The sequence below is a fragment of the Mobula birostris genome, chromosome 3, assembly GCF_030028105.1.
Source record: "Mobula birostris isolate sMobBir1 chromosome 3, sMobBir1.hap1, whole genome shotgun sequence".
NCBI classification, from domain to species: domain Eukaryota; kingdom Metazoa; phylum Chordata; class Chondrichthyes; order Myliobatiformes; family Myliobatidae; genus Mobula; species Mobula birostris.
This window is the reverse complement of record NC_092372.1, coordinates 118,622,050-118,643,999: the sequence shown is the minus strand read 5'-3', so window position 1 is coordinate 118,643,999 and position 21,950 is coordinate 118,622,050. Positions and strand designations below refer to the sequence as shown.

General features: G+C 52.8%; 1 protein-coding gene across 1 annotated transcript in view; it reads right to left on the bottom strand.

Moving 5' to 3' along the window:
- Window positions 1-9,427, bottom strand: part of LOC140195239 (suppressor of IKBKE 1-like) — a 49,029-nt gene extending 39,602 nt beyond the window's left edge. Inside the window, 1 exon segment of the mRNA XM_072253256.1 lies at window positions 9,376-9,427. The gene's annotated coding sequence lies outside the window, so the exon portion shown is untranslated.
- Window positions 9,428-21,950: the final 12,523 nt, after the last annotated feature.

The window sequence follows — 21,950 nt, the reverse complement described above, 5'->3', positions numbered from 1 at the left end:
GACTAAGGCGGGAGGGGAGGGGGACCCACACAGTGACTAAGGCGGGAGGGGAGGGGACCCACACAGTGACTAAGGCGGGAGGGGAGGGGGATCCCCACAGTGACTAAGGCGGGAGGGGAGGGGGACCCACAGTGACTAAGGCGGGAGGGGAGGGGACCCACACAGTGACTAAGGCGGGAGGGGAGGGGACCCACACAGTGACTAAGGCGGGAGGGGAGGGGACACCCACAGTGACTAAGGCGGGAGGGGAGGGGGACCCACAGTGACTAAGGCGGGAGGGGAGGGGACCCACACAGTGACTAAGGCGGGAGGGGAGGGGGACCCACACAGTGACTAAGGCGGGAGGAGAGGGGACCCCCACAGTGACTAAGGCGGGAGGAGAGGGGACCCCCACAGTGACTAAGGCGGGAGGGGACACCCACAGTGACTAAGGCGGGAGGGGAGGGGACACCCACAGTGACTAAGGCGGGAGGGGAGGGGGACCCACACAGTGACTAAGGCGGGAGGAGAGGGGACCCCCACAGTGACTAAGGCGGGAGGGGAGGGGGACACCCACAGTGACTAAGGCGGGAGGGGAGGGGACACCCACAGTGACTAAGGCGGGAGGGGAGGGGACACCCACAGTGACTAAGGCGGGAGGGGAGGGGACCCACACAGTGACTAAGGCAGGAGGGGAGGGGGACCCACACAGTGACTAAGGCGGGAGGGGAGGGGACCCACACAGTGACTAAGGCGGGAGGGGACACCCACAGTGACTAAGGCGGGAGGGGAGGGGACCCACACAGTGACTAAGGCGGGAGGGGAGGGGGACCCACACAGTGAATAAGGCGGGAGGGGAGGGGGACCCACACAGTGACTAAGGCGGGAGGGGAGGGGGACCCACACAGTGACTAAGGCGGGAGGGGAGGGGACCCCCACAGTGACTAAGGCAGGAGGGGAGGGGACCCACACAGTGACTAAGGCGGGAGGGGAGGGGGAGTCACACAGTGACTAAGGCGGGAGGGGAGGGGGACCCGCACAGTGACTAAGGCGGGAGGGGAGGGGGACTCACACAGTGACTAAGGCGGGAGGGGAGGGGACCCACACAGTGACTAAGGCGGGAGGGGAGGGGGACACCCACAGTGACTAAGGCGGGAGGGGAGGGGGACCTCCACAGTGACTAAGGCGGGAGGGGAACTCACACAGTGACTAAGGCGGGAGGGGAGGGGGACCTCCACAGTGACTAAGGCGGGAGGGGAGGGGGACCCCCACAGTGACTAAGGCGGGAGGGGAGGGGAACCACACAGTGACTAAGGCGGGAGGGGAGGGGGACCCACACAGTGACTAAGGCGGGAGGGGAGGGGGACCCCCACAGTGACTAAGGCGGGAGGGGAGGGGAACCCCCACAGTGACTAAGGCGGGAGGGGAGGGGGACCCCCACAGTGACTAAGGCGGGAGGGGAGGGGGACCCCCACAGTGACTAAGGCGGGAGGGGAGGGGAACCACACAGTGACTAAGGCGGGAGGGGAGGGGGACCCACACAGTGACTAAGGCGGGAGGGGACCCACACAGTGACTAAGGCGGGAGAGGAGGGGGACCCACACAGTGACTAAGGCGGGAGGGGAGGGGGACCCACACAGTGAATAAGGCGGGAGGGGAGGGGGACCCACACAGTGACTAAGGCGGGAGGGGAGGGGGACCCACACAGTGACTAAGGCGGGAGGGGAGGGGGACCCACACAGTGACTAAGGCGGGAGGGGATGGGGACCCCCACAGTGACTAAGGCGGGAGGGGAGGGGAACCACACAGTGACGAAGGCGGGAGGGGAGGGGGACCCCCACAGTGACTAAGGCGGGAGGGGAGGGGACCCACACAGTGACTAAGGGCGGGAGGGGAGGGGGAACCACACAGTGACTAAGGCGGGAGGGGAGGGGGACCCACACAGTGACTAAGGCGGGAGGGGAGGGGGACCCTCACACAGTGACTAAGGCGGGAGGGGAGGGGGACCTCACACAGTGACTAAGGCGGGAGGGGAGGGGGACCCACACAGTGACTAAGGCGGGGAGGGGAGGGGGACCCCACACAGTGACTAAGGCGGGGAGGGGAGGGGGACCCACACAGTGACTAAGGCGGGAGGGGAGGGGGGACCTCACACAGTGACTAAGGCGGGAGGGGAGGGGGACCCACACAGTGACTAAGGCGGGAGGGGAGGGGGACCCACACAGTGACTAAGGCGGGAGGGGAGGGGGACCCACACAGTGACTAAGGCGGGAGGGGGACACCCACAGTGACTAAGGCGGGAGGGGAGGGGGACTCACACAGTGACTAAGGCGGGAGGGGAGGGGGATCCCCACAGTGACTAAGGCGGGAGGGGAGGGGGACCCACACAGTGACTAAGGCGGGAGGGGAGGGGGACCCACACAGTGACTAAGGCGGGAGGGGAGGGGGACCCACACAGTGACTAAGGGCGGAGAGGGGAGGGGACCCACACAGTGACTAAGGCGGGAGGGAGAGGGGGACCCCCACAGTGACTAAGGCGGGAGGGAGAGGGGACCCCCACAGTGACTAAGGCGGGAGGGGAGGGACCCCCACAGTGACTAAGGCGGGAGGGGAGGGGGACCCCACACAGTGACTAAGGCGGGAGGGGAGGGGGACCCCACACAGTGACTAAGGCGGGGAGGGGAGGGGGACCCGCACAGTGACTAAGGCGGGAGGGGGAGGGGGACCCGCCACAGTGACTAAGGCGGGAGGGGAGGGGGACCCCCACAGTGACTAAGGCGGGAGGGGAGGGGACCCACACAGTGACTAAGGGCGGGAGGGGAGGGGGACACCCACAGTGACTAAGGCGGGAGGGGAGGGGACACCCACAGTGACTAAGGCGGGAGGGGAGGGGGACCCACACAGTGACTAAGGCGGGAGGGGAGGGGGACCCGCACAGTGACTAAGGCGGGAGGGAGGGGGGACCCCCACAGTGACTAAGGCGGGAGGGGAGAGGAACTCACACAGTGACTAAGGCGGGAGGGGAGGGGGACACCCACAGTGACTGAGGCGGGAGGGGAGGGGACACCCACAGTGACTGAGGCGGGGGGAGGGGGACCCACACAGTGACTAAGGCGGGAGGGGAGGGGGACCCGCACAGTGACTAAGGCGGGAGGGGAGGGGACACCCACAGTGACTAAGGCGGGAGGGGAGGGGACACCCACAGTGACTAAGGCGGGAGGGGAGGGGGACCCACACAGTGACTAAGGAGGGGGGAGGGGGACCCGCACAGTGACTAAGGCGGGAGGGGAGGGGGACACCCACAGTGACTAAGGCGGGAGGGGAGGGGGACCCGAGGAGGGGGACCCACACAGTGACTAAGGCGGGAGGGGAGGGGACACCCACAGTGACTAAGGCGGGAGGGGAGGGGGACCCACACAGTGACTAAGGCGGGAGGGGAGGGGGACCCGCACAGTGACTAAGGCGGGAGGGGAGGGGACACCCACAGTGACTAAGGCGGGAGGGGAGGGGACACCCACAGTGACTAAGGCGGGAGGGGAGGGGACACCCACAGTGACTAAGGCGGGAGGGGAGGGGACCCACACAGTGACTAAGGCGGGAGGGGAGGGGGACCCGCACAGTGACTAAGGCGGGAGGGGAGGGGGACACCCACAGTGACTAAGGCGGGAGGGGAGGGGGACACCCACAGTGACTAAGGCGGGAGGGGAGGGGGACCCGCACAGTGACTAAGGCGGGAGAGGAGGGGGACCCACACAGTGACTAAGGCGGGAGGGGGAGGGGGACCCGCACAGTGACTAAGGCGGGAGGGAGGGGACACCCACAGTGACTAAGGCGGGAGGGGAGGGGGACCCCCACAGTGACTAAGGCGGGAGGGGAGGGGGACCCCCACAGTGACTAAGGCGGGAGGGGAGGGGGACCCCCACAGTGACTAAGGCGGGAGGGGACACCCACAGTGACTAAGGCGGGAGGGGAGGGGACACCCACAGTGACTAAGGCGGGAGGGGAGGGGACACCCACAGTGACTAAGGCGGGAGGGGAGGGGGACCCGCACAGTGACTAAGGCGGGAGGGGAGGGGGACCCCCACAGTGACTAAGGCGGGAGGGGAGGGGGACCCGCACAGTGACTAAGGCGGGAGGGGAGGGGGACCCACACAGTGACTAAGGCGGGAGGGGAGGGGGACCCACAGTGACTAAGGCGGGAGGGGAGGGGGACCCACACAGTGACTAAGGCGGGAGGGGAGGGGGACCCACAGTGACTAAGGCGGGAGGGGAGGGGGACCCACACAGTGACTAAGGCGGGAGGGGAGGGGGACCCACAGTGACTAAGGCGGGAGGGGAGGGGGACCCGCACAGTGACTAAGGCGGGAGGGGAGGGGGACCCCACAGTGACTAAGGCGGGAGGGGAGGGGGACCCCCACAGTGACTAAGGCGGGAGGGGAGGGGGACTCACACAGTGACTAAGGCAGGAGGGGAGGGGGACTCACACAGTGACTAAGGCGGGAGGGGAGGGGGACCCACACAGTGACTAAGGCGGGAGGGGAGGGGGACCCCCACAGTGACTAAGGCGGGAGGGGACCCACACAGTGACTAAGGCGGGAGGGGAGGGGGACCCCCACAGTGACTAAGGCGGGAGGGGAGGGGGACCCCCACAGTGACTAAGGCGGGAGGGGAGGGGGACACCCACAGTGACTAAGGCGGGAGGGGAGGGGGACCCACAGTGACTAAGGCGGGAGGGGAGGGGGACCCGCACAGTGACTAAGGCGGGAGGGGAGGGGACCCCCACAGTGACTAAGGCGGGAGGGGAGGGGGACCCACAGTGACTAAGGCGGGAGGGGAGGGGGACCCGCACAGTGACTAAGGCGGGAGGGGAGGGGACCCACACAGTGACTAAGGCGGGAGGGGAGGGGGACCCCCACAGTGACTAAGGCGGGAGGGGAGGGGGACCCACACAGTGACTAAGGCGGGAGGGGAGGGGGACCCCCACAGTGACTAAGGCGGGAGGGGAGGGGGACCCACACAGTGACTAAGGCGGGAGGGGAGGGGGACCCACACAGTGACTAAGGCGGGAGGGGAGGGGGACCCCCACAGTGACTAAGGCGGGAGGGGACCCACACAGTGACTAAGGCGGGAGGGGAGGGGACCCCCACAGTGACTAAGGCGGGAGGGGACCCACACAGTGACTAAGGCGGGAGGGGAGGGGGACCCCCACAGTGACTAAGGCGGGAGGGGAGGGGGACCCCCACAGTGACTAAGGCGGGAGGGGAGGGGGACCCCCACAGTGACTAAGGCGGGAGGGGACCCACACAGTGACTAAGGCGGGGAGGGGACACCCACAGTGACTAAGGCGGGAGGGGAGGGGGACCCCCACAGTGACTAAGGCGGGAGGGGAGGGGGACCCACACAGTGACTAAGGCGGGAGGGGAGGGGGACCCCCACAGTGACTAAGGCGGGAGGGGAGGGGGACCCACACAGTGACTAAGGCGGGAGGGGAGGGGACCCACACAGTGACTAAGGCGGGAGGGGAGGGGACCCACACAGTGACTAAGGCGGGAGGGGAGGGGGATCCCCCAGTGACTAAGGCGGGAGGGGAGGGGGACCCACAGTGACTAAGGCGGGAGGGGAGGGGACCCACACAGTGACTAAGGCGGGAGGGGAGGGGGACCCACACAGTGACTAAGGCGGGAGGGGAGGGGACCCCCACAGTGACTAAGGCGGGAGGGGAGGGGGATCCCCACAGTGACTAAGGCGGGAGGGGAGGGGGACCCACAGTGACTAAGGCGGGAGGGGAGGGGACCCACACAGTGACTAAGGCGGGAGGGGAGGGGACCCACACAGTGACTAAGGCGGGAGGGGAGGGGACACCCACACAGTGACTAAGGCAGGAGGGGACCCACACAGTGACTAAGGCGGGAGGGGAGGGGGACCCACACAGTGACTAAGGCGGGAGGGGAGGGGACCCCCACAGTGACTAAGGCGGGAGGGGAGGGGGATCCCCACAGTGACTAAGGCGGGAGGGGAGGGGGACCCACAGTGACTAAGGCGGGAGGGGAGGGGACCCACACAGTGACTAAGGCGGGAGGGGAGGGGACACCCACACAGTGACTAAGGCGGGAGGGGAGGGGGACCCACACAGTGACTAAGGCGGGAGGGGAGGGGGACCCCCACAGTGACTAAGGCGGGAGGGGAGGGGGACCCACACAGTGACTAAGGCGGGAGGGGGACCCACACAGTGACTAAGGCGGGAGGGGAGGGGGACCCACACAGTGACTAAGGCGGGAGGGGAGGGGACCCACACAGTGACTAAGGCGGGAGGGGAGGGGGACCCACACAGTGACTAAGGCGGGAGGGGAGGGGGACCCACAGTGACTAAGGCGGGAGGGGAGGGGACCCACACAGTGACTAAGGCGGGAGGGGAGGGGACCCACACAGTGACTAAGGCGGGAGGGGAGGGGACACCCACAGTGACTAAGGCGGGAGGGGAGGGGGACCCACAGTGACTAAGGCGGGAGGGGAGGGGGACCCCCACAGTGACTAAGGCGGGAGGGGAGGGGGACCCACAGTGACTAAGGCGGGAGGGGAGGGGACCCACACAGTGACTAAGGCGGGAGGGAGGGGGACCCCACAGTGACTAAGGCGGGAGGGGAGGGGGACCCGCCACAGTGACTAAGGCGGGAGGGGAGGGGGACCCACACAGTGACTAAGGCGGGAGGGGAGGGGGACCCACACAGTGACTAAGGCGGGAGGGGAGGGGGACCCACACAGTGACTAAGGCGGGAGGGGAGGGGGACCCACACAGTGACTAAGGCGGGAGGGGAGGGGGACCCCCACAGTGACTAAGGCGGGAGGGGAGGGGACCCCCACAGTGACTAAGGCGGGAGGGGACACCCACAGTGACTAAGGCGGGAGGGGAGGGGGACCCCCACAGTGACTAAGGCGGGAGGGAGGGGGACCCGCACAGTGACTAAGGCGGGAGGGGAGGGGACCCACACAGTGACTAAGGCGGGAGGGGAGGGGGACCCCCACAGTGACTAAGGCGGGAGGGGAGGGGGACCCACACAGTGACTAAGGCGGGAGGGGAGGGGGACACCCACAGTGACTAAGGCGGGAGGGGAGGGGGACCCACACAGTGACTAAGGCGGGAGGGGAGGGGACCCACAGTGACTATGGCGGGAGGGGAGGGGGACCCACAGTGACTAAGGCGGGAGGGGACGGGGACCCACACAGTGACTAAGGCGGGAGGGGAGGGGGACCCCCACAGTGACTAAGGCGGGAGGGGAGGGGGACCCGCACAGTGACTAAGGCGGGAGGGGAGGGGGACCCCCACAGTGACTAAGGCGGGAGGGGAGGGGGACCCCCACAGTGACTAAGGCGGGAGGGGAGGGGACCCACACAGTGACTAAGGCGGGAGGGGAGGGGGAGTCACACAGTGACTAAGGCGGGAGGGGACCCACACAGTGACTAAGGCGGGAGGGGAGGGGGACCCACACAGTGACTAAGGCGGGAGGGGAGGGGGACCCACAGTGACTAAGGCGGGAGGGGAGGGGACCCCCACAGTGACTAAGGCGGGAGGGGAGGGGGACTCACACAGTGACTAAGGCGGGAGGGGAGGGGACACCCACAGTGACTAAGGCGGGAGGGGACACCCACAGTGACTAAGGCGGGAGGGGAGGGGGACCCCCACAGTGACTAAGGCGGGAGGGGAGGGGGACTCACACAGTGACTAAGGCGGGAGGGGAGGGGGACCCCCACAGTGACTAAGGCGGGAGGGGAGGGGGACCCGCACAGTGACTAAGGCGGGAGGGGAGGGGGACCACCACAGTGACTAAGGCGGGAGGGGAGGGGGACCCCCACAGTGACTAAGGCGGGAGGGGAGGGGGACCCCCACAGTGACTAAGGCGGGAGGGGAGGGGGACCCCCACAGTGACTAAGGCGGGAGGGGAGGGGGACCCACACAGTGACTAAGGCGGGAGGGGAGGGGGACCCACACAGTGACTAAGGCGGGAGGGGAGGGGGACTCACACAGTGACTAAGGCGGGAGGAGAGGGGACCCCCACAGTGACTAAGGCGGGAGGGGAGGGGGAGTCACACAGTGACTAAGGCGGGAGAGGAGGGGGACCCACACAGTGACTAAGGCGGGAGGGGAGGGGGACCCGCACAGTGACTAAGGCGGGAGGGGAGGGGGACCCCCACAGTGACTAAGGCGGGAGGGGAGGGGGACCCACACAGTGACTAAGGCGGGAGGGGAGGGGACCCACACAGTGACTAAGGCGGGAGAGGAGGGGGACCCACACAGTGACTAAGGCGGGAGGGGAGGGGGACCCGCACAGTGACTAAGGCGGGAGGGGAGGGGGACCCGCACAGTGACTAAGGCGGGAGGGGAGGGGGACCCGCACAGTGACTAAGGCGGGAGGGGAGGGGGACCCGCACAGTGACTAAGGCGGGAGGGGAGGGGGACCCCCACAGTGACTAAGGCGGGAGGGGAGGGGGACCCACACAGTGACTAAGGCGGGAGGGGGACCCGCACAGTGACTAAGGCGGGAGGGGAGGGGGACCCACACAGTGACTAAGGCGGGAGGGGACCCCCACAGTGACTAAGGCGGGAGGGGAGGGGGACCCACACAGTGACTAAGGCGGGAGGGGAGGGGACCCACACAGTGACTAAGGCGGGAGGGGAGGGGGACCCGCACAGTGACTAAGGCGGGAGGGGAGGGGGACCCGCACAGTGACTAAGGCGGGAGGGGAGGGGGACCCGCACAGTGACTAAGGCGGGAGGGGAGGGGGACCCGCACAGTGACTAAGGCGGGAGGGGAGGGGGACCCGCACAGTGACTAAGGCGGGAGGGGAGGGGGACCCGCACAGTGACTAAGGCGGGAGGGGAGGGGGACCCGCACAGTGACTAAGGCGGGAGGGGAGGGGGATCCCCACAGTGACTAAGGCGGGAGAGGAGGGGGACCCCCACAGTGACTAAGGCGGGAGGGGAGGGGGACCCCCACAGTGACTAAGGCGGGAGGGGAGGGGGACTCACACAGTGACTAAGGCGGGAGGGGAGGGGGACCCACACAGTGACTAAGGCGGGAGGGGAGGGGGACCTCCACAGTGACTAAGGCGGGAGGGGAGGGGGACCCCCACAGTGACTAAGGCGGGAGGGGAACTCACACAGTGACTAAGGCGGGAGGGGAGGGGGACCCCCACAGTGACTAAGGCGGGAGGGGAACTCACACAGTGATTGGGGTGTACAGTCGTGTCGTTAACAGTAGTGGGAGGGTGGTCCTAGCACTGAGCTCCATTGACAGTGACATTTCACCGCTCAACTCTGGCAGGCTCCTACCCTCGCAATCCGTAATGAGGCGCCCCTCCCGACCGAGACCAGACCCGTCCGGTCCGGCCTCACCTCACCTCCCTGCCGCTGCTCCTGCACCACCCGCCTTGCCCCACTCCCCGCTCTTCCGGCTCCTGTGCAAATTGCGTCACTTCCTCTTCAACGCTCCGCCCCCCCCCCCCCCCCCACCCCGCGGCCCGCGGGTCCTAGTGCGCGTCGGGTTTGCTGGAGTGCTCGGCGGACTCACCACGCTGCAGCTGAAAAAGATGCCCCGCACCTCCCCCTCCCCAAGTCTTCATCGCCTAGTTTTATTCACCCTTATAACGGAAAATTTCCTGCTGTCTACTCCATCCGTCATGACCCTCTTAACCTCACTCCTCCAAAGACAAAAGTTTTAGCTTATCCGACTGCATAACGGAAACATTCCATCCTGGGGACTTTCCTCTGCACCTTCTCCAGCGCAGTCACATCCTTCCTAGCGTGTGGTGACCAGAACTGCCTCTACTCCAAATGAGGTCTGACCAGTTTCGGAAAGCCAGGATGACAAATGTCTCCTTATTAAGTTGCCTCAACATTCAAGAATTTTTGGGCTTGCACACCAAGGTCCATTTGCTCATCAAAACCCTTTTATCTTTCATGGAGTGAGTCCTAGCCTCACTCACGTTCATCTGGTTTAAATTCCATTTGCTATTTCTCAATCCTTTTCAGCCTGAACTCACCCTGTAGACTAAGACTACTGCCTACTTTGTCAACAACTCCCCCAGTCTTTCAGTTACAAACAGCAAGTATCCTCGCTAGTCCTGACGAAGGGTCTCGGCCTGAAATGTCGACTGTACCTCTTCTTATAGATGCTGCCTGGCCTGCTGCGTTCACCAGCATTTTGTGTGTGTTGCTTGAATTTCCAGCGTCTGCAGATTTCCTTGTCCTCGCGTTCATTGCTGTAGTTTGGAAACCAGTAAGATGGTGACACACTTGGTCACAGCAGTGTCTTTGGGTTCCAAAAATGGTGCAAATCTTTATCCTAAACATTTTTCTTGTGACCACAAGACCTGATGCACATTGGTGATACAAAACACTGCAAATCTACTTCATTGGTTTATTGGAGCAATTGATGGTGATGAAGCTGTGCAGCCTCAGGTGTTGTAGAGACAAGGCTCTCAGGCCAATCTGTCACCTGTCACAGCCACCCACGGGAGGAAGCGTCCGAGGTGGTATGGGAGAGAATAGGGGTGTGCCAGGCATGCTGGGGGCTGCTCTCCGAAGGCCAGCTCTTGTGTCGGGGCTGCTCTTTAGTGTTCACTCTCTGGAAGACGAGGTCTGTGGCTGACCCAGTGTGAGATGAGGCACTCCTGTGTGTTTGTTCTTGCAGAAACGTGTCTCCAACACAACATATCATGCGCTGTCAACCTTCAGGCTTTGCCACTCAGGGACTTATGCTAACGTTATTTTGTGACTGTACGTGCTATCCTTAACTAGAAATGCTGTGTGCTGTTTGTGACTGTATGTGATATTGGAACTAGATGTGCTGTTTGTGACTGTATGTGATATTGGAACTAGATGTGCTGTTGGTGACTATGTGATATTGGACCTAGATGTGCTGTTGGTGACTATGTGATATTGGAACTAGATGTGCTGTTTGTGACTATGTGATATTGTAACTAGATGTGCTCTTCAAGTCAAGTCAAGTCACTTTTTATTGTCATTTCAACCATAACTGCTGGTACAGTACACAGTAAAAACGAGACAATGTTTGTCAGGACCATGGTGCTACATGAACAATACAAAAATTACACTGAACTACGTAAAACAACACAAAACTACACTGGACTACAGACCTACCCAGGACTGCATAAAGTGCACAGAATAGTGCAGGCATTACAATAAATAATAAACAAGACAATAGGCCCAGTAGAGGGCAGTAGGTTGGTGTCAGTCCAGGCTCTGGGTATTGAGGAGTCTGATGGCTTGGGGGAAGAAACTGTTACATAGTCTGGTCATGAGAGCCTGAATGCTTTGGTACCTTTTGCCAGATGGCAGGAGGGAGAAGAGTTTGTATGAGGGGTGCGTGGGGTCCTTCATGATGCTGTTTGCTTTGCGGATGCAGCGTCTGGTGTAAATGTCTGTAATGGTGGGAAGAGAGACCCCGATGATCTTCTCAGCTGACCTCACTATCCGCTGCAGGGTCTTGCGATCTGAGACGGTGCAATTCCTGAACCAGGCAGTGATGCAGCTGCTCAGGATGTTCTCAATACAACCTCTGTAGAATGTGGGGAGGATGGGGGGTGAGAGGCGGACTTTTCTCAGCCTTCACAGAAAGTAGAGGTGCTGCTGGGCTTTCTTTGCTATGGAGCTGGTGTTGAGGGACCAGGTGAGATTCTCCGCCAGGCGAACACCAAGAAATTTGGTGCTCTTAACGATCTCTACGGTGGAGTCGCCGATGTTCAGCGGAGACTGGTTGCTCCGTGTTCTCCTGAAGTCAACAACCATCTCTTTTGTTTTGTTCACATTCAGAGACCGGTTGTTGGCTCTGTACTAGTCCATTAGCGGCTGCACCTCCTCTCTGTATGCTGACTCATTGTTCTTGCTGATGAGACCCACCATGGTTGTGTCATCGGCAAACTTGATGATGTGGTTCGAGCTGTGTGTTGCAGCACAGTCGTGGGTCAGCAGAGTGAACAGCAGTGGACTGAGCACACAGCCCTGGGGGGCCCCGTGCTCAGTGTGATGGTGTTGGAGATGCTGCTTCCAATCCGGACTGACTGAGGTCTCCCAGTCAGGAAGTCTAGGATCCAGTTGCAGAGGGAGGTGTTCAGGCCCAGTAGGCTCAGCTTTTCAATCAGTTTCTGAGGAATGATTGTGTTGAATGCTGAACTGAAGTCTATGAACAGCATTCAAACATACGTGTCTTTTTTGTCCAGGTGGGTTAGGGCCAGGTGGAGGGTGATGGCAATGGCATCATCTGTTGAACGGTTGGGACGGTACACGAACTGCAGGGGGTCCAGTGAGGGGGGCGGCAGGGTCTTGATGTGCCTCATGACGAGCCTCTCGAAACACTTCATGATGATGGATGTGAGTGCGATGGGACGGTAGTCATTGAGGCAGGACACTGAAGACTTCTTTGGCACGGGACGATGGTGGTGACCTTGAAGCACATAGGAACAATGGTGCTGCTCAGGAAGATGTTGAAGGTGTCAGTGAGAACCTCAGCCAGCTGGTCTGCACATCCTCTACGCACTCTGCCAGGAATATTGTCTGGTTCAGCAGCCTTCCGTGGGTTGACCCTGCACAGGGTTCTCCTCGCATCGGCCACGGTAAGACACAGCACCTGGTCATTTGGAGGAGGGGTGGTCTTCCTCACCGCCACATCATTTTCCGCCTCAAAATCAGCGTAGAAGTTATTCAGCGCATCTGGAAGGGAGGCATCATCCGCACAGGTGGGTGGTGTTGTCCTGTAGTTGATGTCCTGAATGCCCTTCCACATGCACTGTGTGTCGTCACTGTCCTGGAAGTGACTGTGGATTTGTTGGGCGTGTGCACGCTTTGCCCCTCTAATGGCACAGGACAGTTTGGCCCTCGCTGTTGTTAGGGCTGCCTTGTCGCCTGCTCTGAAGGCAGAGTCATGGGTTCTCAGCAGCGCAGGCACCTCCGCGGTCATCCATGGATTCTGGTTAGCGTGTGTAGTGATGGTCTTGGCCACAGTGATGTCATCAATGCACTTGCTGATGTAGCTCGTCACTGATGCCGTGTACTCCTCTAAGTTGGTAGAGTCGCCATCGGTTGCAGCCTCCCTGAACAGGTGCCAGTCAGTGTGCTCAAAGCAGTCTTGAAGAGCAGAGATGGCTCCTGCTGACCAGATTTTCACCTGCTTCTGAACTGGTCTGGAGCGCCTGACGAGCGGTCTGTATATTAGGATTAGCATAACAGAGATGTTTGTGACTGCATGTGATATTGTATCTAGATGTGCTGTTTGTGACTGTACAGTATCTGATTTTGTAACTAGATGTATTGTTTGTGACTGTATGTGATATTGTAACTAGATGTGCTGTTTGTGACTGAACAGTATGTGATAATGCCCCACCTCCCCCTCGTACCCCATCTGTTATTTATTTATATACACACATTCTTTCTCTCTCTCTCCTTTTTCTCCCTCTGTCCCTCTGACTATACCCCTTGCCCATCCTCCGGGGTTTTTTCCCCCCCTCCCCATTTTCCTTCTCCCTGGGCCTCCTGTCCCAAGATCCTCTCATATCCCTTTTGCCAATCACCTGTCCAGCTCTTGGCTCCATCCCCACCCCCCCTCCTGTCTTCTCCTATCATTTCGGATCTCCCCCTCCCGCTCCAACTTTCAAATCTCTTACTAGCTCTTCCATCAGTTAGTCCTGACCAAGGGTCTCAGCCTGAAACATCGACTGTACCTCTTCCTAGAGATGGTGCCTGGCCTGCTGCGTTCACAGCCACTTTGATGTGTATGTGATATTGTAACTAGATGTGCTGTTTGTGACTATGTGATATTGTAACTGGATGTGCTGTTTGTGACTGTATGTGACATTGTAACTGGATGTACTGTTTGTGACTATGTGATATTGTAACTAGATGTGCTGTTTGTGACTGTATGTGATATTGGAAATAGATGTGCTGTTTGTGACTATGTGATATTGTAACTAGATGTGCTGTTTGTGACTGTATGTGATATTGTAACTAGATGTGCTCTTTGTGAATATGTGATATTGTAACTAGATGTGCTGTTTGTGACTATGTGATATTGGAACTAGATGTGCTGTTTGTGACTGTATGTGATATTGGAACTAGATGTGCTGTTTGTGACTATGTGATATTGGAACTATATGTGCTGTTTGTGACTGTATGAGATATAGGAACTAGATGTGCTGTTTGTGACTATGTGATATTGGAACTAGATGTGCTGTTTGTGACTGTATGTGATATTGGAACTAGATGTGCTGTTTGTGACTATGTGATATTGGAACTAGATGTGCTGTTTGTGACTGTATGTGATATAGGAACTAGATGTGCTGTTGGTGACTATGTGATATTGGAACTAGATGTGCTGTTGGTGACTATGTGATATTGGAACTAGATGTGCTGTTTGTGACTATGTGATATTGTAACTATATGTGCTGTTTGTGACTGTATGTGATATTGGAACTAGATGTGCTGTTTGTGACTATGTGATATTGTAACTAGATGTGCTGTTTGTGACTGTGATATTGGAACTAAATGTGCTGTTTGTGACTATGTGATATTGTAACTAGATGTGCTGTTTGTGACTATGTGATATTGGAACTAGTTGTGCTGTTTGTGACTGTATGTGATATAGGAACTAGATGTGCTGTTTGTGACTATGTGATATTGGAACTAGATGTGCTGTTGGTGACTATGTGATATTGGAACTAGATGTGCTGTTTGTGACTATGTGATATTGTAACGAGATGTGCTGTTTGTAACTGTATGTGATATTGTAACTAGATGTGCTGTTGGTGACTGTATGTGATATTGGAACTAGATGTGCTGTTTGTGACTATGTGATATTGGAACTAGATGTGCTGTTTGTGACTGTGATATTGGCACTAGATGTGCTGTTTGTGACTATGTGATATTGTAACTGGATGTGCTGTTTGTGACTGTATGTGATATTGTAACTGGATGTGCTGTTTGTGACTATGTGATATTGTAACTAGATGTGCTGTTTGTGACTGTATGTGATATTGGAACTAGATGTGCTGTTTGTGACTATGTGATATTGTAACTAGATGTGCTGTTTGTGACTGTATGTGATATTGTAACTAGATGTGCTGTTTGTGACTATGTGATATTGTAACTAGATGTGCTGTTTGTGACTATGTGATATTGGAACTAGATGTGCTGTTTGTGACTGTATGTGATATTGGAACTAGATGTGCTGTTTGTGACTATGTGATATTGGAAGTAGATGTGCTGTTTGTGACTGTATGTGATATAGGAACTAGATGTGCTGTTTGTGACTATGTGATATTGTAACTATATGTGCTGTTTGTGACTGTATGTGATATTGGCACTAGATGTGCTGTTTGTGACTATGTGATATTGTAACTAGATGTGCTGTTTGTGACTATGTGATATTGGAACTAGATGTGCTGTTTGTGACTATGTGATTTTGGAACCAGATGTGCTGTTTGTGACTATGTGATATTGGAACTAGATGTGCTGTTTGTGACTATGTGATATTGGAACTAGATGTGCTGTTTGTGACTATGTGATATTGGAACTAGTTGTGCTGTTTGTGACTGTATGTGATATAGGAACTAGATGTGCTGTTTGTGACTATGTGATATTGGAAGTAGATGTGCTGTTGGTGACTATGTGATATTGGAACTAGATGTGCTGTTTGTGACTATGTGATATTGTAACGAGATGTGCTGTTTGTGACTGTATGTGATATTGTAACTAGATGTGCTGTTGGTGACTGTATGTGATATTGGAACTCGATGTGCTGTTTGTGACTGTATGTGATATTGGAACTAGATGTGCTGTTTGTGACTATGTGATATTGTAACTAGATGTGCTGTTTGTGACTGTATGTGATATTGTAACTAGATGTGCTGTTTGTGACTATGTGATATTGTAACTAGATGTGCTGTTTGTGACTATGTGATATTGGAACTAGATGTGCTGTTTGTGACTGTATGTGATATTGGAACTGGATGTGCTGTTTGTGACTATGTGATATTGGAACCAGATGTGCTGTTTGTGACTGTATGTGATATAGGAACTAGATGTGCTGTTTGTGACTATGTGATATTGGAACTAGATGTGCTGTTTGTGACTGTATGTGATATTGGAACTAGATGTGCTGTTTGTGACTATGTGATATTGGAACTAGATGTGCTGTTTGTGACTGTTTGTGATATTGGAACTAGATGTGCTGTTTGTGACTATGTGATATTGGAACGAGATGTGCTCTTGGTGACTATGTGATATTGGAACTAGATGTGCTGTTTGTGACTATGTGATATTGTAACTATATGTGCTGTTTGTGACTGTATGTGATATTGGAACTAGATGTGCTGTTTGTGACGATGTGATATTGTAACTAGATGTGCTTTTTTTTGACTATGTGATATTGGAACTAGATGTGCTGTTTGTGACTATGTGATATTGTAACTAGATGTGCTGTTTGTGACTGTGATATTGGAACTAGTTGTGCTGTTTGTGACTGTATGTGATATAGGAACTAGATGTGCTGTTTGTGACTATGTGATATTGGAACTGGATGTGCTGTTGGTGACTATGTGATATTGGAACTAGATGTGCTGTTTGTGACTATGTGATATTGTAACTAGATGTGCTGTTTGTGACTGTATGTGATATTGGAACTAGATGTGCTGTTTGTGACTGTATGTGATATTGGAACTAGATGTGCTGTTTGTGACTATGTGATATTGTAACTAGATGTGCTATTTGTGACTATGTGATATTGTAACTAGATGTGCTGTTTGTGACTATGTGATATTGTAACTAGATGTGCTGTTTGTGACTATGTGTTATTGGATCTAGATGTGCTGTTTGTGACTATGTGATATTGGAACTAGATGTGCTGTTTGTGACTATGTGATATTGGAACTAGATGTGCTGTTTGTGACTGTGATATTGGAACTAGATGTGCTGTTTGTGACTGTATGTGATATTGTAACTAGATGTACTGTTGGTGACTGTATGTGATATTGGAACTGGATGTGCTGTTTGTGACTATGTGATATTGGAACTAGATGTGCTGTTTGTGACTGTGATATTGGCACTAGATGTGCTGTTTGTGACTATGTGATATTGTAACTGGATGTGCTGTTTGTGACTGTATGTGATATTGTAACTGGAAGTGCTGTTTGTGACTATGTGATATTGTAACTAGATGTGCTGTTTGTGACTGTATGTGATATTGGAACTAGATGTGCTGTTTGTGACTATGTGATATTGTAACTAGATGTGCTGTTTGTGACTGTATGTGATATTGTAACTAGATGTGCTGTTTGTGACTATGTGATATTGTAACTAGATGTGCTGTTTGTGACTATGTGATATTGGAACTAGATGTGCTGTTTGTGACTGTATGTGATATAGGAACTAGATGTGCTGTTTGTGACTATGTGATATTGGAACTAGATGTGCTGTTTGTGACTGTATGTGATATTGGAACTAGATGTGCTGTTTGTGACTATGTGATATTGGAACTAGATGTGCTGTTTGTGACTGTATGTGATATAGGAACTAGATGTGCTGTTTGTGACTGTATGTGATATTGTAACTAGATGTGCTCTTGGTGACTATGTGATATTGGAACTAGATGTGCTGTTTGTGACTATGTGATATTGTAACTATATGTGCTGTTTGTGACTGTATGTGATATTGGAACTAGATGTGCTGTTTGTGACTATGTGATATTGTAACTAGATGTGCTTTTTTTGACTATGTGATATTGGAACTAGATGTGCTGTTTGTGACTATGTGATATTGTAACTAGATGTGCTGTTTGTGACTATGTGATATTGGAACTAGTTGTGCTGTTTGTGACTGTATGTGATATAGGAACTAGATGTGCTGTTTGTGACTATGTGATATTGGAACTAGATGTGCTGTTGGTGACTATGTGATATTGGAACTAGATGTGCTGTTTGTGACTATGTGATATTGTAACGAGATGTGCTGTTTGTGACTGTATGTGATATTATAACTAGATGTGCTGTTGGTGACTGTATGTGATATTGGAACTAGATGTGCTGTTTGTGACTATGTGATATTGGAACTAGATGTGCTGTTTGTGACTGTGATATTGGCACCAGATGTGCTGTTTGTGACTATGTGATATTGTAACTGGATGTGCTGTTTGTGACTGTATGTGATATTGTAACTGGATGTGCTGTTTGTGACTATGTGATATTGTAACTAGATGTGCTGTTTGTGGCTGTATGTGATATTGGAACTAGATGTGCTGTTTGTGACTATGTGATATTGTAACTAGATGTGCTGTTTGTGACTGTATGTGATATTGTAACTAGATGTGCTGTTTGTGACTATGTGATATTGTAACTAGATGTGCTGTTTGTGACTATGTGATATTGGAACTAGATGTGCTGTTTGTGACTGTATGTGATATTGGAACTAGATGTGCTGTTTGTGACTATGTGATATTGGAACTAGATGTGCTGTTTGTGACTGTATGTGATATAGGAACGAGATGTGCTGTTTGTGACTATGTGATATTGGAACTAGATGTGCTGTTTGTGACTGTATGTGATATTGGAACTAGATGTGCTGTTTGTGACTATGTGATATTGGAACTAGATGTGCTGTTTGTGACTGTATGTGTTATAGGAACTAGATGTGCTGTTTGTGACTATGTGATATTGGAACTAGATGTGCTGTTGGTGACTATGTGATATTGGAACTAGATGTGCTGTTTGTGACTATGTGATATTGTAACTATATGTGCTGTTTCTGACTGTATGTGATATTGGAACTAGATGTGCTGTTTGTGACTATGTGATATTGTAACTAGATGTGCTTTTTTTTGTCTATGTGATATTGGAACTAGATGTGCTGTTTGTGACTATGTGATATTGTAACTAGATGTGCTGTTTGCGACTATGTGATATTGGAACTAGCTGTGCTGTTTGTGACTGTATGTGATATAGGAACTAGATGTGCTGTTTGTGACTATGTGATATTGGAACTGGATGTGCTGTTGGTGACTATGTGATATTGGAACTAGATGTGCTGTTTGTGACTATGTGATATTGTAACTAGATGTGCTGTTTGTGACTGTATGTGATATTGGAACTAGATGTGCTGTTTGTGACTATGTGATATTGGAACTAGATGTGCTGTTTGTGACTGTATGTGATATTGTAACTAGATGTGCTGTTTGTGACTATGTGATATTGGAACTAGATGTGCTCTTGGTGACTGTATGTGATATTGTAACTAGATGTGCTGTTTGTGACTATGTGATATTGGAACTAGATGTGCTGTTTGTGACTATGTGATATTGGAACTAGATGTGCTGTTGATGACTGTATGTGATATTGGAACTAGATGTGCTGTTGGTGACTATGTGACATTGGAACTAGATGTGCTGTTTGTGACTGTGTGATTTTGTAACTAGATGTGCTGTTTGTGACTGTATGTGATATTGTAAATATATGTGCTGTTTGTGACTATGTGATATTGGATCTAGATGTGCTGTTGGTGATTATCTGATATTGGAACTAGATGTGCTGTTTCTGACTATGTGATATTGGAACTAGTTGTGCTGTTGGTGAGTATGGGATATTGGAACTAGATGTGCTGTTGGTGACTGTATGTGATATTGTAACTAGATGTGCTGTTTGTGACTGTGATATTGGAACTAGATGTGCTGTTTGTGACTATGTGATATTGGAACTAGATGTGCTGTTTGTGACTGTATGTGATATTGTAACTAGATGTGCTGTTTCTGACTCTGTGATATTGGAACTAGATGTGCTCTTTGTGACCATTTGATAGTGGAACTAGATGTGCTGTTTGTGACTATGTGATATTGGAACTAGATGTGCTGTTGGTGACTATGTGATATTGTAACTGGATGTGCTGTTTGTGACTATGTGATATTGGAACTAGATGTGCTGTTTGTGACTGTGATATTGGCACTAGATGTGCTGTTTGTGACTATGTGATATTGTAGCTGGATGTGCTGTTTGTGACTGTATGTGATATTGTAACTGGATGTGCTGTTTGTGACTATGTGATATTGTAACTAGATGTGCTGTTTGTGACTATGTGATATTGTAACTAGATGTGCTGTTTGTGACTATGTGATATTGTAACTAGATGTGCTGTTTGTGACTATGTGTTTTTGGAACTAGATGTGCTGTTTGTGACTGTATGTGATATTGGAACTAGATGTGCTGTTTGTGACTATGTGATATTGGAACTAGATGTGCTGTTTGTGACTGTATGTGATATAGGAACTAGATTTGCTGTTTGTGCCTGTATGTGATATTGGAACTAGATGTGCTGTTTGTGACTATGTGATATTGGAACTAGATGTGCTGTTTGTGACTATATGATATTGGAACTAGATGTGCTGTTTGTGACTGTGATATTGGAACTAGATGTGCTGTTTGTGACTGTATGTGAGATTGTAACTAGATGTGCTGTTGGTGACTGTATGTGATATTGGAACTAGATGTGCTGTTTGTGACTATGTGATATTGGAACTGGATGTGCTGTTTGTGACTGTGATATTGGCACTAGATGTGCTGTTTGTGACTATGTGATATTGTAACTGGATGTGCTGTTTGTGACTGTATGTGATATTGTAACTGGATGTGCTGTTTGTGACTATGTGATATTGTAACTAGATGTGCTGTTTGTGACTATGTGATATTGGAACTAGATGTGCTCTTGGTGACTGTATGTGATATTGTAACTAGATGTGCTGTTTGTGACTATGTGATATTGGAACTAGATGTGCTGTTTGTGACTATGTGATATTGGAACTAGATGTGCTGTTGATGACTGTATGTGATATTGGAACTAGATGTGCTGTTGGTGACTATGTGATATTGGAACTAGATGTGCTGTTTGTGACTGTGTGATTTTGTAACTAGATGTGCTGTTTGTGACTGTATGTGATATTGTAAATAGATGTGCTGTTTGTGACTATGTGATATTGGATCTAGATGTGCTGTTGGTGATTATCTGATATTGGAACTAGATGTGCTGTTTGTGACTATGTGATATTGGAACTAGTTGTGCTGTTGGTGAGTATGGGATATTGGAACTAGATGTGCTGTTGGTGACTGTATGTGATATTGTAACTAGATGTGCTGTTTGTGACTGTATGTGATATTGGAACTAGATGTGCTGTTTGTGACTATGTGATATTGGAACTAGATGTGCTGTTTGTGACTGTATGTGATATAGGAACGAGATGTGCTGTTTGTGACTATGTGATATTGGAACTAGATGTGCTGTTTGTGACTGTATGTGATATTGGAACTAGATGTGCTGTTTGTGACTATGTGATATTGGAACTAGATGTGCTGTTTGTGACTGTATGTGTTATAGGAACTAGATGTGCTGTTTGTGACTATGTGATATTGGAACTAGATGTGCTGTTGGTGACTATGTGATATTGGAACTAGATGTGCTGTTTGTGACTATGTGATATTGTAACTATATGTGCTGTTTCTGACTGTATGTGATATTGGAACTAGATGTGCTGTTTGTGACTATGTGATATTGTAACTAGATGTGCTTTTTTTTGTCTATGTGATATTGGAACTAGATGTGCTGTTTGTGACTATGTGATATTGTAACTAGATGTGCTGTTTGCGACTATGTGATATTGGAACTAGCTGTGCTGTTTGTGACTGTATGTGATATAGGAACTAGATGTGCTGTTTGTGACTATGTGATATTGGAACTGGATGTGCTGTTGGTGACTATGTGATATTGGAACTAGATGTGCTGTTTGTGACTATGTGATATTGTAACTAGATGTGCTGTTTGTGACTGTATGTGATATTGGAACTAGATGTGCTGTTTGTGACTATGTGATATTGGAACTAGATGTGCTGTTTGTGACTGTATGTGATATTGTAACTAGATGTGCTGTTTG